Here is an 18,694-nt window from a genome sequence, read left to right as displayed (position 1 = left end):
TGCACCTATTGTCTATTGTCTATTGTCTATTGACTTGGAAATATATTGGGCATTCCTTCACCAGTGGGTCAGCATGCTGCCACTCTCTCCCCAACAGCAACGTGGGTAAGCCCACACCCTCAAAGATTGTAGCGGTTCAAGAAGGTAGCTCACCATACCCTTTGTGGACAACTAAGGATGGCTCAGCCCATGAAACCTGCATCACTTGAATGAATAAGAAGCCCAAGATGGTGACAGCCTGGAATTCCATGGACATTTAACTGCAGGATGAGACTACAAGGGCAACTCCATCCATAATAATGGCATGGTTGAGCATATGAGTTGACCTAAGGGCACTGTGGCATCTATATTTTCGGTGGATTCTGCAATAGAAGCTGAGTTCACTGCCATCAGTCACTGCAACATTTAAATGCTTTCATTGGACTGAGTCTCCTTCTGTACTGAAAGGATGGGTTCTAGGCTCCACACAAAGTTAAATGCAATGTGGGAACCAGGCTCCCCAGGGCTGCCTGATGTTTCAAGCACCAATTATCTTGAGGTCCATATCCTGCCATCTAAAGACTGCCTCACAGTGCACATTGGCATCTTTTGAGGGCTGGCATATTGGCTACCATTAACGGTGCATATATATATATATATATATATATATATATATACATGTACATATAGAAAAGATATGTCAACCTTCAGAAGATGCCAATTCATGCCTCTTGACACATCATCGCCAAATCTTTTATCTAAGCTATCCTGGATTCCATGTGAAATACATATATCTGAGATGCAGTTGGATGAATGTCCATGACTGTCACAGAGTGTTTCTTTCTTAACTTTCTGTGCTCTGGAGGTGACAAATGGCCTGGTAATAGTGCTTGACTATTTGATAGGAGATAGGGCGGCACGGTAGCGCAGCGGTAGAGTTGCTGCTTTACAGCGAATGCAGCGCCGGAGACTCAGGTTCGATCCTGACTACGGGTGCTGCACTGTAAGGAGTTTGTACGTCCTCCCCGTGACCTGCGTGGGTTTTCTCCGAGATCTTCGGTTTGCTCCCACACTCCAAAGACGTACAGGTATGTAGGTTAATTGACTGGGTAAATGTAAAAAATTGTCCCTAGTGGGTGTAGGATAGTGTTAATGTGCGGGGATCGCTGGGCAGCGCGGACTTGGTGGGCCGAAAAGGCCTGTTTCCGCGCTGTATATATATGATATAATATGATATGAATAGGGCACTGGCCAGACAGGGAAGTGAGTGAGATACAAACCGTATGAATTGACATTGCAGAATAAGGCAGAAGTGGGAAGTGAGAAGAGGGATTTATTTTACCAGAAATATCTAGTTTCCAAGGTGCTTAAATTTGTTACAAATTTGCCAGAACAGCACAAGGCTCAGATCTGGGGATAATTACAAAGTGAAGAACCCTATCATTATTGTTCACAATAATTTATCGCCTGAAGCACTCAAATTCACACACCAACAGGGAAGTTAATTCAAGGTCACTTTTCTAATGGAAGAGTAGAATTCCCCTATACATTTAAATTATATTAAGTACAATTTTAACCCAGGGTAGTAAATGAGAAACCATCCTGAACATATTAATTCAAACACCAAACTGACAGCATTCTGACATTCAAAGAACCAGGGTTGCAAATATGACTCAATTGTATAAAAGCCCTGCAATGTATAAACCAAATAAAGAAAGGCAATATTTGCTGCAGATTTATATATTGAAAGGTTTTCCATTATAGCTGTCACTTTGATTCATTAATGCACAGAGTGATTATGCAGGACAATGCTCTCCCTGTTGTGTTACAACTGAAAGGAAAATGGCACCCAAGTGCACATTAAGTGAAAGGCAATAATTCATGCACATCTAACACATGCATCTCTGGTGTGTTGCATTGTTAATACTTATTAATTGTGCTACAGAGCATGTGAGTTATTAAACCTATTGTAATGAAGGAGCTAATGTGCAGCTACATCACATTGCTCCATTAAATTTAGAGGATCATAACATGCATTGAGTGCATAATGGCCTCCAAGCCAAAACCACTCCAACACACATGAGTATTCAGTTGTCTAGCAGAGCTATAGTAATTGTGGAACAGAGATGTTTGAGAGGTGGTTTTATTAAAGGTACACAACATCATTGCAAAATCAAACTAGGTCAACTCCTTCCTCTCACATTAACCCTATGTTTGCACTTTTGATACACCTACCACCATTCACAATTGTATATACCTCTAATCAAATTACCACATCATCAGATTGATGGGCTTTCTGTGCAGGAACAATTCAGATTCCATGACCTTGAAATGAACTGTTGGAGGAACTCAGTGGGTCAGGCATCATCTGTGGATGCACAACAATGATTGACTTTGTAGGTCGAGACTCTGCATCACGTTCTGAAATGGCAACCGTCCCTTTGCCATCACATGAGGGCGGCACGGTAGCGCAGCGGTAGAGTTGCTGCTTTACAGCGAATGCAGCGCCGGAGACTCAGGTTCGATCCTGACTACGGGTGCTGTACTGTAAGGAGTTTGTACGTTCTCCCCGTGACCTGCGTGGGTTTTCTCCGAGATCTTCGGTTTCCTCCCACACTCCAAAGACGTACAGGTATGTAGGTTATTTGACTGGGTAAATGTAAAAATTGTCCCTAGTGTGTGTAGGATAGTGTTAGTGTGCGGGGATCACTGGGCGGTGCAGACTTGGTGGGCCGAAAAGGCCTGTTTCCGCGCTGTATCTGAAATATGAAAAAAAACAAAAAAAACATGTGCTGTCTGACCTGCTGGGTTCATTCAGCAGCTTTTTTTCCCTGTTGCTCCAGATTCCATCATCTACCGTATTTGCTGTTTCTTGTGTCTCAGATTCTACGGTCATTGTTTGCTCCGCAGGTTGTCATACCATTGAAACAGATAGAATAGAGCAAGGCCAATGCAACAATTAGCCAATGAGTCCCGTATCTCGTGCAGTATTTTTCTTTTTCAGTTTTTATTTAATTTCCTATTGAAAGTTACTCCCAGAACTGTTTTCACCACCTTTTCACGGAGTCTGTTCCAAATTATAACAACATATTGCATTATAACAAGCTAATTTCTCCTCAGGATATTTCAACAATTACTTTCAATTTAACATGTCTGGTTGCTGGGACATCACGGGATACAAGTTGAGAACGAAAGCGGTGTTGAGGTGCAAAATTCAACTGAGCACTTACTGATTTGTGAAGAGGTTCCAAGGGATCGAATAGTTTACTCCTGCTTATATTACTTTGGAATATAGAACGTAAAACAGTACAGCACAGGAACTGGCCCTTCAGTCCACAATGTCTGTGCCGAACATGATGCCACGTTGATCTCCTCTGCCTGGATGTGATTCATATCCCTCCATACCCTGCATATCCATGTGTCTATTGAAAAACTTTTTAAATGCCACTGTCACAGCTGATTTCAACACCTCTCGGGTTCAGGGGTGTAGCGGTTAATTACTGGATTAGCAGTCAGACTTCTGAAGCATTGACCAAGAGACTTGAGTTCAAGATCCACCATGGCACCTGGGGAGGTTAAATATAAGGGCAGCATGGTGGCGTAGAGGTAGAGCTACTGCTTTGCAGCATCAGAGACCCGGGTTCGATCCTGACTACGGGTGTTTGTCTGTACGGAGTTTATACCTTCTCCCTATGACCTGCGTGGGTTTTCTCCAAGATCTTTGGTTTCCTCCCACACTCTAAAGACATACACATATGTAGGTTAATTGGCGTGATATAAATGTAAATTGTCCCTAGTGTGTAACTAGGATAGTGTTAGTGTCCACGGGTCGCTGGTCGGTGCGGACTCGGTGGGCCGAAGAGCCTGTTTCCGCGCTATATCTCTCAACTAAACTAAAAAACTCTCCCTGTAATCGGACGACCAAAACTGCACACATTACTCCGAATGTGGCTGAAGCAACGTTTTGTAAATCTGCAACATGTCTTCCTGACTATTACACTCAATGTCTCAACTGATGAAGGCAAGCATATCATACAACTTTGCTTTGCAATCCTGTCAGTGAAAATAATTTCTCACTATTTATCCTGGCAAAAACCTTTCATAACTTTGAACATATTCTTGATATGTTTCTATTCCAAGAAACCTAACCATTTTCCTCTACCTCTTTGTCATCCTTCACAAGAAGAGTAATTATAGGAAGCACAGCATGTGGGTCTCTCAAGTCAACCTGGACAGTTGGTTGCCATTTATAACTCAGTGCACATGCAAGGTTACAGCACCAAAATGAGCTGTCCTTCCTTCGTGTCAACTGACATAATTCAACTTCCAGCACATTCCCCACATCCTTTGAAACTCCTCCTCTTCAACCAACAACTCGGTTTCTTTCTGCAAGAATTGATGGCGTCTTCTTCAATAGCTCTATTCTAGGGTTAGAGTTTAGCATTATTTTTCCCTCTATGATTGACAGGTTGACTACCAACATATCAAAAGTGGTAGGTTGGCAAATAATATCTATACATCTGACTCTCACAGTCACCTGACAACCAATTTAGTCCCATAGTTCTTCAGAGCCTTTCTTCCAAAGCCAAAAGCAATCTCCATATGACAGATCTAACAGACAAGAGCTCCTGTCAAGGGCTGGTGATATCAATCTTGTCAAGCCGGTTTCTATATTAGGCAATTAATCATGACAAGTTTCAATTATTTCTCTGTTATATCCTAAAAAAAACTAACATCTCAAACAAAAACAAATGCACCAGAAATACAAAGCAGCTTACAAGGCTTATTTTCAAACCTTTGAATTTCTGGAGTTGTTTTGGTGTAGAAACTATTTCCAGCAGCAGAATGTGTCTAACTAAAGGACGCAACTTAAGGTAATTGGCAAAAAGAAGTATAGAGGATGTAACATTGTTTGATTGGTACAAATTTTGCCGAAGCAGACGCATTAGATGCATAATATCAGTCAAAGATAATATCCTTTTTTTTCCCCAAAAACATTTTGAAGACATTTTATTTGCTTTTTTCCCCCCACAAAACGGGTTATGACTAAGTCAGCTGATATTGAGCTGCGTTTGTGTCGGGGAATGTGATGTTATGTCTGTTCCCATTTCCTGAGCCAAGTATGATACATGTGCAATAGCTTCATTGTCTCCTAACCTGAGGAAAGACGTTTTTGCCTTAGAGGGAGTACAGAGAAGGTTCACCAGATTGATCCCTGGGATGGCGGGACTTGCATATGAGGATAGACTGGGCTTGTACTCGCTGGAATTTAGAAGACTGAGGGGGGATCTTATAGAAACATATAAAATTCTTAAGGGGTTGGAGAGGCTAGATGCGGGAAGATTGTTCCCGATGTTGGGGGAGTCCAGAACCAGGGGTCACAGCTTAAAGATAAGGGGGAAGTCTTTTAGGACCGAGATGAGAAAATATTTCTTCACACAGAGAGTGGTGAGTCTGTGGAATTCTCTGCCACAGAAGGTAGTTGAGGCCAGTTCATTGGCTATATTTAAGAGGGAGTTAGATGTGGCCCTTTTTGCTAAAGGGATCAGGGGGTATGGAGAGAAGGCAGGTACAGGCTACTGAGCTGGATGATCAGCCATGATCATATTGAATGGCGGTGCAGGCTCGAAGGGCCGAATGGCCTACTCCTGCACCTATTTTCTATGTTTCTATGTTTCTATATAGGACAAGCTAAATAAGATTGCATAAAGGCAACCATTTATTGTAAATAACTTATTTATTCGGAAAAAGTTAGGCCCAAAATAAGTCATATAAAGTTAGGCCCAAAATAAGTCTATGCTGATGTTGATGCTTTGAATAAGCTTTCTCCCATCCATCTTCATCTCACCATTACCATATCCTTCAATCCCATTCTTATCCATCTTTCCGTCAAATCCATCTATATTATCTTTCTCGATTGGATTGTGTGTCTGAGTTTCCACATTTTCTCCACTCGCTTGTTGAAGCCAGAGTTTGCTCTTTCATGATAAATTAAGTAATCAAGGGAGAAATATTACACGATTAATATCGATTTTAATTTTAACAAATATAACTCTGCACAAAATGCACAAACGGCAAGAAGAAGAATTCTGATACAATCTTTAAAAAAAACATAAAGGAAAGGCTGATGATAAACACTTGGCTGCTACTTTGATGCTCATCTCCTGCTTTAGAACTGTTCAAATGTCAGGAGATGTTTGATATCACTCGCAAATATGATGGAAGTCTGCAACAATGTTCTTGTTGGTAGAATATTTTATCAGATAGGTCTTCTTAAAATAAAATGTGAGCAAACAGCAAGAGCTTTGTCCACATAGCAACAGTACTATCCAATCTAATTTTAGAATGCCAAAGCACGTTGTCTAGATTGTTTTCAAGGTGCTTTTGATACAGTAGCATTTGGAAAGAATAATTCTGAATGAATTAGTTTAAGTACACAAACTGAATTACCAGACCATGAGCGTATATGGAGAAAATTACAAGGATGGCAGAGTTGCAAAGAAAAGTGGAACAATAATTGAATTCTCATGTTTTTTTTATCACTAGGCTGTAAAAATATGATTAATTTGAACAGTCTACCTTGCATATCAGATTTTGGAACATAGATTTGCACAGAATTTGTAATAATACCGATAGGAAATTGCGAAAAAACTATCCATTAATCTGTGTTTAGCAGAAGCTCCAGATGCAATATTGTGCTCCATTTAGTGAAATCAAACCAACCATTGATCCAGTCTCAACATTTCAGTTCGAGGATAAGAATTGCTGAGTCATTTAAATGCATTCACATAACAAATACAGTTTATCTTTTTTTTAAATAATCCATCCCAAGCAAGGGTTTTTTCATCATAAATTATTGAAAACTCACTGCTGGACACTCATTTACTGACTGCTAAACCTGTTCTTCTCTGGGACACTCACTGACCATGTGTTTATAGCTCTGTTAACAAGTCCCATTGCACTTTGATCTGTCAGATGTCGCTCACGGAAATGTTTCTGACATTCCTTCAATTATTCCGTCATAATTGAAGTATCATGACCATTTGTCAATGATTTTTGCATGGAGTCAAATGTTTGTTACACAGCTTTTCAAATATGATGTTAGTTTGCATAATTTTCTTGTCAAAATAGTGACAGGTGTCTTTCGAAATGGAGTCATTCAGCCCAAAATGTTCATGGTGATACTGATGCTTCCATATGAGTCACTGCCAACCCTATTGCCAGATGCACCCAGTGATACTACCTTTTGATAATTCAGAAGATAGACACAAAAAGCTGGAGTAACTCAGCGGGACAGGCAGCATCTCTGGAGAGAAGGAAAGGGTGACGTTTCGGGTCGAGACCCTTCTTCAGACTGGTTAGGGATAACGGAAACGAGAGATTTCGACAGTGATGTGGAGAGATAAAGAACAATGAATGAAAGATCTGCAAAAATGTGACAATGATAAAGGAAACAGGCCATTGTAAGCTGTTTGTAAGGTGAAAATGAGAAGCTAGTGCAACTTGTATCACAAAATGCTGGAGTAACAGCGGGTCAGGCAGCATCTCTGGAGAGAAGGAATGGGTGACATTTCGGGTCGAGACCCTTCTTCAGACTGATGTCAGTGGGGCGGGACAAAGAAAAGATATAGGTGGAGACAGGAAGACAGTGGGAGAACGGGGGAGGGGAAGAGAGGGACAGAGGAGCTATCTAAAGTTAGAGAAGTCAATGTTCATACCGCTGGGCTGTAAGCTGCCCAAGTGAAATATGAGGTGCTGTTCCTCCAATTTGCGGTGGGCCTCACTATGACACTGGAGGAGGCCCATGACAGAAAGGTCAGACTGGGAGTGGGAGGGGGAGTTGAAGTGCTCAGCCGCTGGGAGATCAGGTTGGTTAGGGCGGACTGAGCGAAGGCGTTGAGCGAAACGATCGCCGAGCCTGCATTTGGTCTCGCCGATGTAGATAGGTTGACATCTGGAACAGCGGATATAATAGATGAGGTTGGAGGAAGTGTAGGTGAACCTCTGCCTCATCTGGAAAGACTGTTTGGGTCCTTGGATGAAGTTGAGGGGGGAGGTAAAGAGACAGGTGTTGCATCTCCTGAGGTTGCAGGGGAAAGTGCCTGGGGAAGGGGTAGTTTGGGTAGGAAGGGACAAGTGGACCAGGGAGTTATGGAGGGAATGGTCTCTGCGGAAAGCAGAAAGGGGAGGAGATGGGAAGATGTGGCCAGTAGTGGGATTCCGTTGGAGGTGATGGAAATGTTGAGGGATAATTTGTTGTATACGCTGGCTGATGGAATGGAAGGTGAGGACAAGGGGGACTCTATCCTTGTTATGAATGGGGGGAGGGGGAGCAAGAGCGGAGCTGCGGGATAAGGAAGAGGCCCTCGTGAGAGCCTTATCTATAATGATAGAGTGGAAGCCCCGTTTCCTCCCCCCATTCGTAACAAGGATAGAGTCCCCCTTGTTTTCTCTCCCTTTACCCACATCAACCCGTTTTAATCTTTAAGTTGTGTAGAAAGGAACTGCAGATGTCGGTTTAAATCGAAGATAGATACAAAATGCTGGAGTAACTCATCCAGAGGCAGCATCTCTGGAGAGAAGGAATGGGTGACGTCTTGGGTCGAGACCCTTCTTCAGACTGAAAGTCACGGGAAAGGGAAACGAGAGATATAGACAGTGATGTAGAGAGAGAGAGAGAGTCTGTGTTAGTTAATTAGCCCAACTATATGAAGCAAGAAATTGCAACCAAAGTAGTTCAAAACAGCAGCATCAGTGCAGCAGCAGTAATTGGGTATGAAAATTAATTAGGGCTACATCACCATCATGTACAAAATAGCTGTTGGTTTTCTGGAAAGCCACCAAAATGAGGATAATGCTAAAATACCAATAATTTTAATAGAAAAAATAATTAAACGACTTTTCATTAAGGGTTAATTACTTAAACAACAATAATGTTTAACCTGCAGACATATTAACTCTGCTACAAATTCAACATTTTGCCCTGATAATGGTTGACAATAGACAATAGACAATAGGTGCAGGAGTAGGCCATTCAGCCCTTCGAGCCAGCACCGCCATTCAATGCGATCATGGCTGATCACTCTCAATCAGTACCCCGTTCCTGCCTTCTCCCCATACCCCCTCACTCCGCTATCCTTAAGAGCCCTATCCAGCTCTCTCTTGAAAGCACCCAACGAACTGGCCTCCACTGCCTTCTGAGGCATTGAATGTGTAGCAAAACAGGAAGAAGGAAGCAATTGTTAGTTCCGTTCATGTTCATGTTCAGTTCAGTTTAATTTATTGTCATGTGTACTGAGGTACAGTGAAAAGCTTTTGTTTCAAAAGGTTTAAATTGGGAGATTGTTCACGGTCTTTCTGCTCAAGCTCTTCCTGAATGTTAATGGAGCTGTTTTGGAATAGAGGGGACAGAAACCTAGCAATTCATCAGCACCTTTACAAGAGCAGCACCTTGGTCCCACTGAATCTTCCTTACTGTTGTTCCATGAGCCTTGTTAATGAATTTCTGGGCACACGTACTACTTTTTCAGGAAAAAGTCCATTAATTTTCTGGTACAGCCCAAACAGAAAGGCCTTTCCATCACCAACCCATTGAGGAGAATGTGGGGAATGTAGCTGGGGATGACGAAAGGGTTATGGATCGATAGGTGGTGACATACAGGGCAAGTGTATGATGCTGGTACCTAGTAAAATAGGAGGTTGGGTGTTGATTATTATCAGGAGGGGCAGTAGCAAGGGAAGCAAAGAGAGAGGAAATCAGTGAATAACTTTAAAAAGATAAAGTCAGGTTTCCAGCTTGGAGCTGTGGTCTGCTGAGAGACCCCATCTTCAATTTGCAAAGCTGTACTCTTAACAATGCTATAATAATCTGCTGCAGCTGAATGGATCAATAATAGATGTACCATAGATAAGCATGTCCTAATATCTCCAAGAATGTTCCAAGCAATCATTGCAACAGGAAGTAAGTTCATTTTTATTGCTTATTCTAATTGGTCTTATTGTTGAACTGCGGGTAATTTTTCATTTCACTACACATTTATGTGTATGTGACAAATAAATTGACTATTGACTATTAATATACATGCATGTCCAATGAGAGAAACAGCTCATGGGTACAGAGGTAATTCATGATGCAAAGGTGGTAGTTGAACCTTTGGAGTGGTGCATTTTAATCAAACGTTAATTTGTTAAAGTTCCATTCAGGAAACTGACTTTCATACAAGTAACACTGAGGATTACAAAGAGAATTATTGAGGGATGAGATAGCATTGCGAGTTGACTAGAGACACAATGCCTAAAATGGCCTCCTTCTATGTCATGAGGAAATATGTATAACTCGATCGCTCAGAAATTGCCTCACACACACCTGGTTCAAACTTGTTCATTCACAGCAAATTCTCTCACATTCTCTCACATCATATGTTCAAATTTCATGTTGCTTGAAATGATCTCTGATTGTGGTCTGCAATTTACCAATTAAAAATACCGTAAAGTGAATCAATCCAGTTATGCAAACAAACCTACTTAGATTTCTTCCAAACACAAGAGAGGTTTCGCTTCCAAATTAAAAGGTGGAATCTGAAATAATTAAGTAGCTCAAAACCTTAACTTAAAGATCCTTTCAGCTGAAGTTTTACTTTCCTGGTCAACACAATCCTGAAAATGAGGCTTGGTTATGGAATTTAAAACATCACAGTTCACAATAACATAAACATACCCATATCATCATTAATAACATCTGCATCAACATGGGTATTCATTTTAAAATAATAATGCCTTAAAATTGGAACTTTCTGTTCCTTCATTAATACTTTTACTTTAAGGCCTCAGGGTCATTGAAAACCAATTTTTTTCCCCCCAAAGTTGTTATTGGAGTAAAAGGATTCACAATTGCATACAATAATTTTAAGGGCCTGTTCCAGTTACGTGATTTTTAAGGCAACTGCCGTCGACTGTCAAAGTTGTAGCGGATCGCCAACATTTCCTTTTACCCTATGACAATGACCACGACAATGCCGAGTCAGGTCGATACAAGTTACTTTTTTTTGTGAAACTAGCACCTGGCTAAGAGATTACACTGTCTTTGGAAACATTGCAAAATTCCCACGCTTACCTGACCATCAAACTGTCGCCTCCAATCTACCTGTCAAATGTCCTGATGGTAAATAAATTGGTTAAACAAAACTATCTTCTGGTATCTTCAAATGCCTTTTCTTAATTAAATATTACGTGCTTCTAAATGCATCTGCGACAACCTAGCAAACCTGGGGACAGCATGCGACAACGCCCGCAATAAGCTACGATATCTGGCGACAAGCCAGCTGCCACCGAGAAATTTCTATCAGGAAAACTTTTCCACGCCGCGCCGAGATCCGCTACAATTCATTGAAGACTCCTCACGATCATGCCCGCGACACCCCGGCGAACGTTCGGCGACAGCCTAGTCACCGGGAGTCGCCTTAAAATCTCCTAAGTGGGACAGGGCCTTTAGTTTTCAGGGCAAGGAAGTATTTATAATTGGAAATATTTTAAAATAAACTGAATTCTAATATTTAAAATCTTTTAATGGCAAAACCACAGTATCTATCTGTGCTGCCATCTTCAGGGATACTTGGACTTGCACATCAAGGTCCCTCTACTTAATGCTGCCACAGGCCCAACCATTCATTAGATCTGATCTGTTCCGGTCTTATTAGTGCTTTAAAAACATATTAGTCCACACTTTTTGTAATTAAAATTCATCTAGTTTTGCTCTGTCTATTTTATCAACTTGTCTGTATCATCCTAGTGCCTTGGATTGGCTGCTGACTATCGACAACATTGCCATTTTTATGTCAGCTATAAAATAACTAATCATACCTCCTACGTTTACATTTCTATTCTTAGAATATATAGGAAGCAGTAAGGATTCTAGCAATGATCCCTGGGGCACACTATTGATCACAGGTTTCCAATTTCAAAAGCATTCCATCTTCAACTTGCTCTCCTTCCTATTACCAAGACAATTTTGGATTTGATTTGCCCTGGATCACCTGCTTTAACCTTTTGGTCAAGCCTTTGACATGGGACCTAGTTCACAGCCTTACTGAAGTCCACAGTGACTATATCAACCATACTGCCCTCATTTATTAACTCTTTGAAAAATCCAGTCAGGTTGGTCAGACAGGATATCTCTCTCTCTCTCTCTCTCTCTTTTGTTGGGCTCATGTGAGAAAGTAAGATGATAAATAAGAGTTGACCATGTGACCCCTTGAGACATCCCCACTGCTTGATAAGATCATAACTGAACTGCTGATCTACTTTCCCATTTATCCATTGAATGGCTTGCTGTCTAAAAGTCTATTAATTTCAACTTTAAATCAACTCAATAATTAAGCATTCATTGTCCTCTGTTATAGAGATTTCCAGTGGGAGGTGTCATTTCTCCTCACCTTTATCTGTTATCTCGACTCCCCAACCTGAAGACATGGTATCTTGACAAATATCCTTGCAGTCACTCTCTGAATCTTACATATCTCATTCTTCTGAATCCCTTGAGCATTGGCTGATTTTGCCCAAATCTCTCCCCTGTAAGAAAGCCATCTTTTCTCAGGAATGAATCTATGCTGCACCAGTTCCAAGGAAGAAATTAGGACAAAGAACTAGAACTATAAACTGATATAATTCCAGCAAAACCTCTCTGGTTTTCTGCTCCATTCCCCTTGCAATAAACACCAGCATATCATTTGTCTTTCTAATTATTTGCTGTACCTGCACGCTTACATTCTGCTTTTCATGAAACAACAGATCCAGATCCCTCTATGTCAACATTTCCTAGTTTTTCACTTTAAAACAAATTATCTATTTATCTATTCTTTTTGCATGTGCACTGATTTGCATCATAATCCATTCTATCTTCTTTCCAACTTAATTAACAGGCTCTTGCACCAAACCCCACTTTCCCTCCTCACTTTGACTCATTGGCAGATCAGGATATTTTATACTTGCAAGTTAAAAAAAATATTTGCTTACACTAACAGTGATACAGTTACACAGTGCCCTTTGCAGCCTCTGGATGTCTGAAAAATGCTTTACAGCAGTGAAAAGCTTATGAAAATGCCATCATTGTTATAATCCTTCAAAAACTGCAAACAAAACCCACACATCGAGGATCCGCAACAGAAATGAGATCATCAGATTATTTTTTGTGCGGTATTGGCTGGGAGAATGAATATTGTCCTTAATCCCAGCTGGAGTTCTCCCAGACATGATATTATGTTACATCCACACAGTGCAGACTGTTTAACATCTCATCTGAAAGACCATACAGGCGTTTGTGGAGTTGTAGTATCCCCCTGCAGTGTGTACATTTTAGTTTTCAGTGAACTGATCAATTAACACCGTCTCTGGAGACCTCTTAATAACATTATTTCCAGATTATTTTACTTTCACACATCAATGTGCATTCGCCTGTTAAAGCCGACAAACTTCTGTCATGCTTTTCACTCTTACAGAAATAATCTTTAGTGTAAGTTTTTTTGCACAGTGTGGTAGCTGCTGGAATGCAAGCGGTGGTGGAGGCGGGTACGACCGTGACATTTCAGAGGTATTTAGAAAGATATGCAGGGAACGGAAGGATATGGATTACATGCAGGCAGAGGAGATTAGTTTAATTTGGCATCATGTCCGGTGCAAACATTGTGGGCCATCGGGTCTGTTCCTGTGCTGTATTGATCCATGTTCTGCATTCTTGTGCAGTCTGCTATCACTGTTTAGTAAAGTCCAATAGCAATCACAATGTTATTTTGCAAATTTTTTTAAATTTGGGTTTCCCTGTTTAATTATGTGCCATGTCATTTTTGGGGTGTGACACAGTTTCATTTTATTGCAGAGTCTCGGTGTGTGATTTTAGGAGTGGGTCCTTAAGGAGAGGACAAGCAGCAGAATACAGGAAGGTCAGCAGGTCAAGCAGCATCCATGGAGATAAAAGGTGGAAATCGAGAGTTCACATGGAGACCGTGCATTAGGATTGGGAGAGAGAGAGAGAGCAGGAAAAACTGTCAGCAAAAAGCAGTACGATGGGGGCTTGGCATAGAGGCTGATAGGCGATGGATAGAACCAGATGTGGAGGGGATGATGGCACATGGAACCAGGTGAGGGGAGGGCAATGGGAGGTATGAACCAAAGGAGAAGGAAATTAGGTGAAAGGAGAGCATGGGGGCGACTTGAAATTGGATAAGTCAATGCTCATACCATTGGGTTGTACGCATCTCATATTGTACATGGTATGAACACTGACTTTTCCAATTTCAAGGCACCCATACATTTGGTGCTCTCCTCATCCACACGCTCACTGTTCACCTAATTTCCTTCTCCCTTTGTTCATTCCTCCCTCCTCTGGCTTCATCTGCACATCATCCTCTCCCCATCTAGCTGCACTAATCACCTTCCAGCCCCTATCCAACCCTTCCCTTATACTTGTCTACATTGACAATGTTTTCATTTCCTTTCCAGTTTTACTTCAAGTCTCAACCAAAAATGTCGACTTGCACCTTTTGCCTCCACAGATGCTGCATGACCTACTGAGTTCTTGTATTATTCTTTTTTGTGTGTGTTCCAGATTCCAACATCTGCAGACTCTTTGTCTTCACAATACAAGGAGAACTCTTCAGCCAACTGCATCCTGTGGATGCTTCCATAATGGTTGGTACAATGATGGAAGAGTGTTTTTGGGGTCTAAGAGAGGGATCAGTGGAGAATAGCTAACCTCTTCCCCACTTCTCCTCAAGTGCAATGGTCAGCAACAAATTAAGATAGGGCGGAGATTAGCGGAAACAGCCTGGAATGTCCCTAAAGCTAGGAATCTGGGACTTGTCATGACTTTGGCTTGCCTAAGTATCTTAAGACCTAAATATCTTAGGCATCTGCAAACACTCTATCTGAAGGTGCAGGAGGTCAAAGATCTCAGTGAGGACCTAACGAATTGTACCCTTTCCTCAGCGATGTGTAGATTGGTGTGTGTGTCCCTGGATGATTAGGGGATTGGGTCAGGAATCTGTCAATACCTCCTCTCTTGTGCTGCCCATGACGATTTTATCCATATGGTTATCTCTATGCTAGCCAGCAACGTCATTGACGATGCAAGGAAGGATTAGTCTATATTATGTGAGCAGCTTGCAGATTAAAGAGTGAGGCTGCACTGTGCTGCAGAGCGTCTTGGCAAAGAATATAATCTGGACATTTGTCCTTTCCATAGGAGATGGAGTTTGTAAAAAGCTGGTGGGTTTGCCAGTGTATAAGAACTGTCATTGTTCAGAGCAGTGAAGCTGAACATTAATATTTTTGAAATCATTTGCAGGGAGTTTTGCACTTGAGCTTTATTTCTTGCACTGTAAAAGTCCAACTGGAAAGTTTAGAGTCGGGTTTCCCACTGGATGGGATTTATTTTCTGCTACTCAGGGTTACATCTAATTTTAACTGCATGGTCCGGATATTTTGTTGTGAGAAGGAATCTACAAGTTAGCAGTGAAAACACCATTGAAGCACTGCCAATATGTGCCGAAAATGCTGGGGTAGATTCTTTGCATAATAGTGCAAAATGAAGGAATTATAAGTCAGCAGTATGTTATATTTCTCCTTCCATATTTTAATTTCCAGTGACCTTTTTTCGGAAAGTAGTTGTAGCAGTGAGTTTAGCTGACGAAGCCAAGATGGTCAGTTGCATTGCTTGCTTACGTATTGTGACACAGAAAAAAGTCATTCCGCCCATCATGTCCATGCTCATTTTCTCTGTTTTTTTTTAAAAAAGGACACAGAGTGCTGGAGTAACTCAACGGATCAGGCAGCATCTCTGGAGAACATCGATAGGTGACATTTCGTGTCAGGACCCTTCTTCAGACTCAAAATGGTTCCTTATTTCCACTGTGAATGCTTGGATGTCTGGTTTCCTCCCACATCCCAAGGTTGGGCGAATAGGTTAGTTGGCCACTGTAAATTATGCCTTAGTGCAGGTAAGTGGGAAAATAATTAAAAGTTTGTTGATGGTCTTATGAGAGAGAATATGTTGCCGGACTGCAGGGAAATAAATATCAAGGGAGGGAGGGATGGTTTAGGGTTAGGGTCTCACCTGGAAGGACTGCTTGGGTCCCCAAATGGAGGCCAGGGAAGAGGTACAGGGACATCTGTTACATCACCTGCAGATGTTGGGGATATTTCTGGGACGGTGTATTTTGGGTGGAAAGGGATGAGGATGAGTTCTTTCTAACTGCACAGAACCATCTGCCGATCAAAACCATCCCTGATCTGTATCTACCTATTACCTCCAATGCTTTATTCTGCCCCTCCCCTCTCCTGCTTTCTTCCAACCCCACCCCCCACAATCAGTCTGATGAAGGATCCAAACAAAAACATCACCTCTCCATGTTCTCCAGAAATGCTGCTGGACCCGTTGAGTTACTCCAGCACTTTTGTGTCTTTTTTTGTAAAGCGGCATCTGTAGTTTCTTGTTTCTAAGGAGAATAATCAACTTAATCAACTAAGAAGGAACAATTTAACCATTTTATTATTTCTACCTATAGATATGCAGACGCCTTCGGCATGTAAAAAGGTTAACAGTTTGAACACTCAAAGTTAAACCAAATCCAATATACAAATAGAAGAATATATTCCATAGTCCCATTTACAAACTGTATTCTTCAATTCTTCTGCTGCCACAGAAGGCTGTGGAGGCAAAGTCAGTGGATATATTTAAGGCAGAGAGAGATTGATTCTTGAGTAGTATGGGTATCAGAGGTTACGGGGAGAAGGCAGGAGAATGGGGTTAGGAGGGAGAGATAGATCAGCCATGATTGCTTGGCAGAGTAGACTTGATGGGCCAAATGGCCTAATTCTCCTCCTATCTCTTATCTCTTATAATCTTATGATCTTATGACCTTGTACAACATTGACTTGTCATTCTTGAATCCTGACTCTCTTTAAAAATGTTTTTTTAGTGCATCACTCAATATAAATAAAGTCAACTCACTGATCATTGCATCCTTCCTCTGCTCCTTTTGCAGTTACTCAACGTCCAGCTTTCCCTGAGCAATGCCAAGGGAAAACTTAATTTTACATCTATTTATATTCATTCTAATAGATTTCTTCAAAGTCATGAGGATTCGTTTTGTTCACTTCAGCAGATGCCGACTGCAGAGATCTTTGATACCTCCATTTCTACTCTTTGCATTTTTTATGTTTTTTGTTTAAATATGCTAATACCTTCAGCTGGGAAAGGAAGCTCTCAGTTCTTGGACACAGCCAGTATGAGGAGATTGAATTAACAATAGTAGAATCTATAATGTTCCTAATCTTACATTAATCACTTTGATTCAGCACACATTAATGTAAGTTTATTGTACAGTTGATCTTAGACGTCTGCCAAATTAGCTCTTCAAACATTTCACCAGTACTTACAGTTCAAAGCAAATTATATTTCTTTTCCAAAAAAGTATATTTAAACAGATGGTGTTACCCAAACAGCTTTTCATGTCAATAATAATTCTGGATAACTAGTAATTTCAGAGGAAAAATCCTAATAAAATGATCTTGATAGAGTTTTATTCCAATCTCCTTTGTAATTAGTGATCACAGGTCTATGTGAGAACAAAAATATGCGTCTGATATTACTCTGGTGGGGAAAACCAGAGGGCCACTGTTGCAGGGATAAGACACAAAATGCTGGAGTAACTCAGCGGGACAGGCAGCTTCTCTGGAGAGAAGGAATGGGTGACGTTTCGGGTCGAGACCCTCTGGGATAAGATTGGCAGACGTTCTGCAGATGTATCTGGATTGCATTAGTTTTTAGATCAATCCATTGGATGGCCATCTGCCAAGGTCGTTCGTGCATAGAGCAGAATTTGTTGAGTAAATTGTAGGGTTTGATGTATTTAGTCAATTTTCATGCTTTGGCCAAAGCCACTTTTTGTTGTCCATCTCTGTCTGTCAACCAAGAGGTTTGCTGGACCTATTCAGAAGACCTTTAAGAATTATCCATACTGGTGAGGTTTTAGAATCATCTGGTGATGTTGTGATCACCATTAACAATGAATAGTAGTTTTATAAAAATTCACAGGGTGGTATTGAATTTTGGATTTCTAGCTTACTGATGCAGTAACTTGACTAGTATTCCACCATTTTGTTACCCCGGTCATTCCTTCTTACAAGATACAGAAGCTTGAAAGCACACACCGCCAGACTGAGAAATTGCTTCTTCCCTTCTGTTATCAGGGTTCTGAACAGGCCTTCCATAAACTACGAAACTGTCAAATTCTCCTCAATCTCATTGTGGACGTTGGAATTGGAGCTGGTGTGCTACAATGCTGAGAACTATATTTTGCAGTCTCTGGCTTTCCCTTTGCTCTGCCTGGTGTCCTTGAGTTTGGCATGATTATATTTATGTATTGCATTATCTGATTTGATTGGATAACACACCAAACAACGTTTTTCACTGCACCTTGGTACACGTGACAATAATAAGCCAAAACCTTTACCCTTGTCCTTGCTGTTATCAACACATAGAAAAATGAACAAGTTGGGACAAGGAAGAGATATTCCACACAATGCAGGAAGATTTGTTTTTTGCTCCACTTTTGGTCTTGTAAAAACAGGATTTGTTCTCTTCTTCCCTAGAGTTTCACAAAATAGCATTTCCAGTGTTAAAACAATTTAACCTAGGGTCACCAACTGCCCCGTATTAGCC

At 41.1% G+C, this 18,694-nt stretch overlaps 1 protein-coding gene across 10 annotated transcripts in view; it reads left to right on the top strand.

The window, feature by feature from the left end:
* The window catches only part of adgrb3 (adhesion G protein-coupled receptor B3), a 590,910-nt gene that overhangs the window by 153,681 nt on the left and 418,535 nt on the right, over positions 1 to 18,694 (top strand). The window lies entirely within an intron of this gene.

The sequence above is a fragment of the Rhinoraja longicauda genome, chromosome 5, assembly GCF_053455715.1.
Source record: "Rhinoraja longicauda isolate Sanriku21f chromosome 5, sRhiLon1.1, whole genome shotgun sequence".
NCBI classification, from domain to species: Eukaryota; Metazoa; Chordata; class Chondrichthyes; order Rajiformes; family Arhynchobatidae; genus Rhinoraja; species Rhinoraja longicauda.
This window is presented reverse-complemented; position numbering and strand designations above follow the sequence as displayed.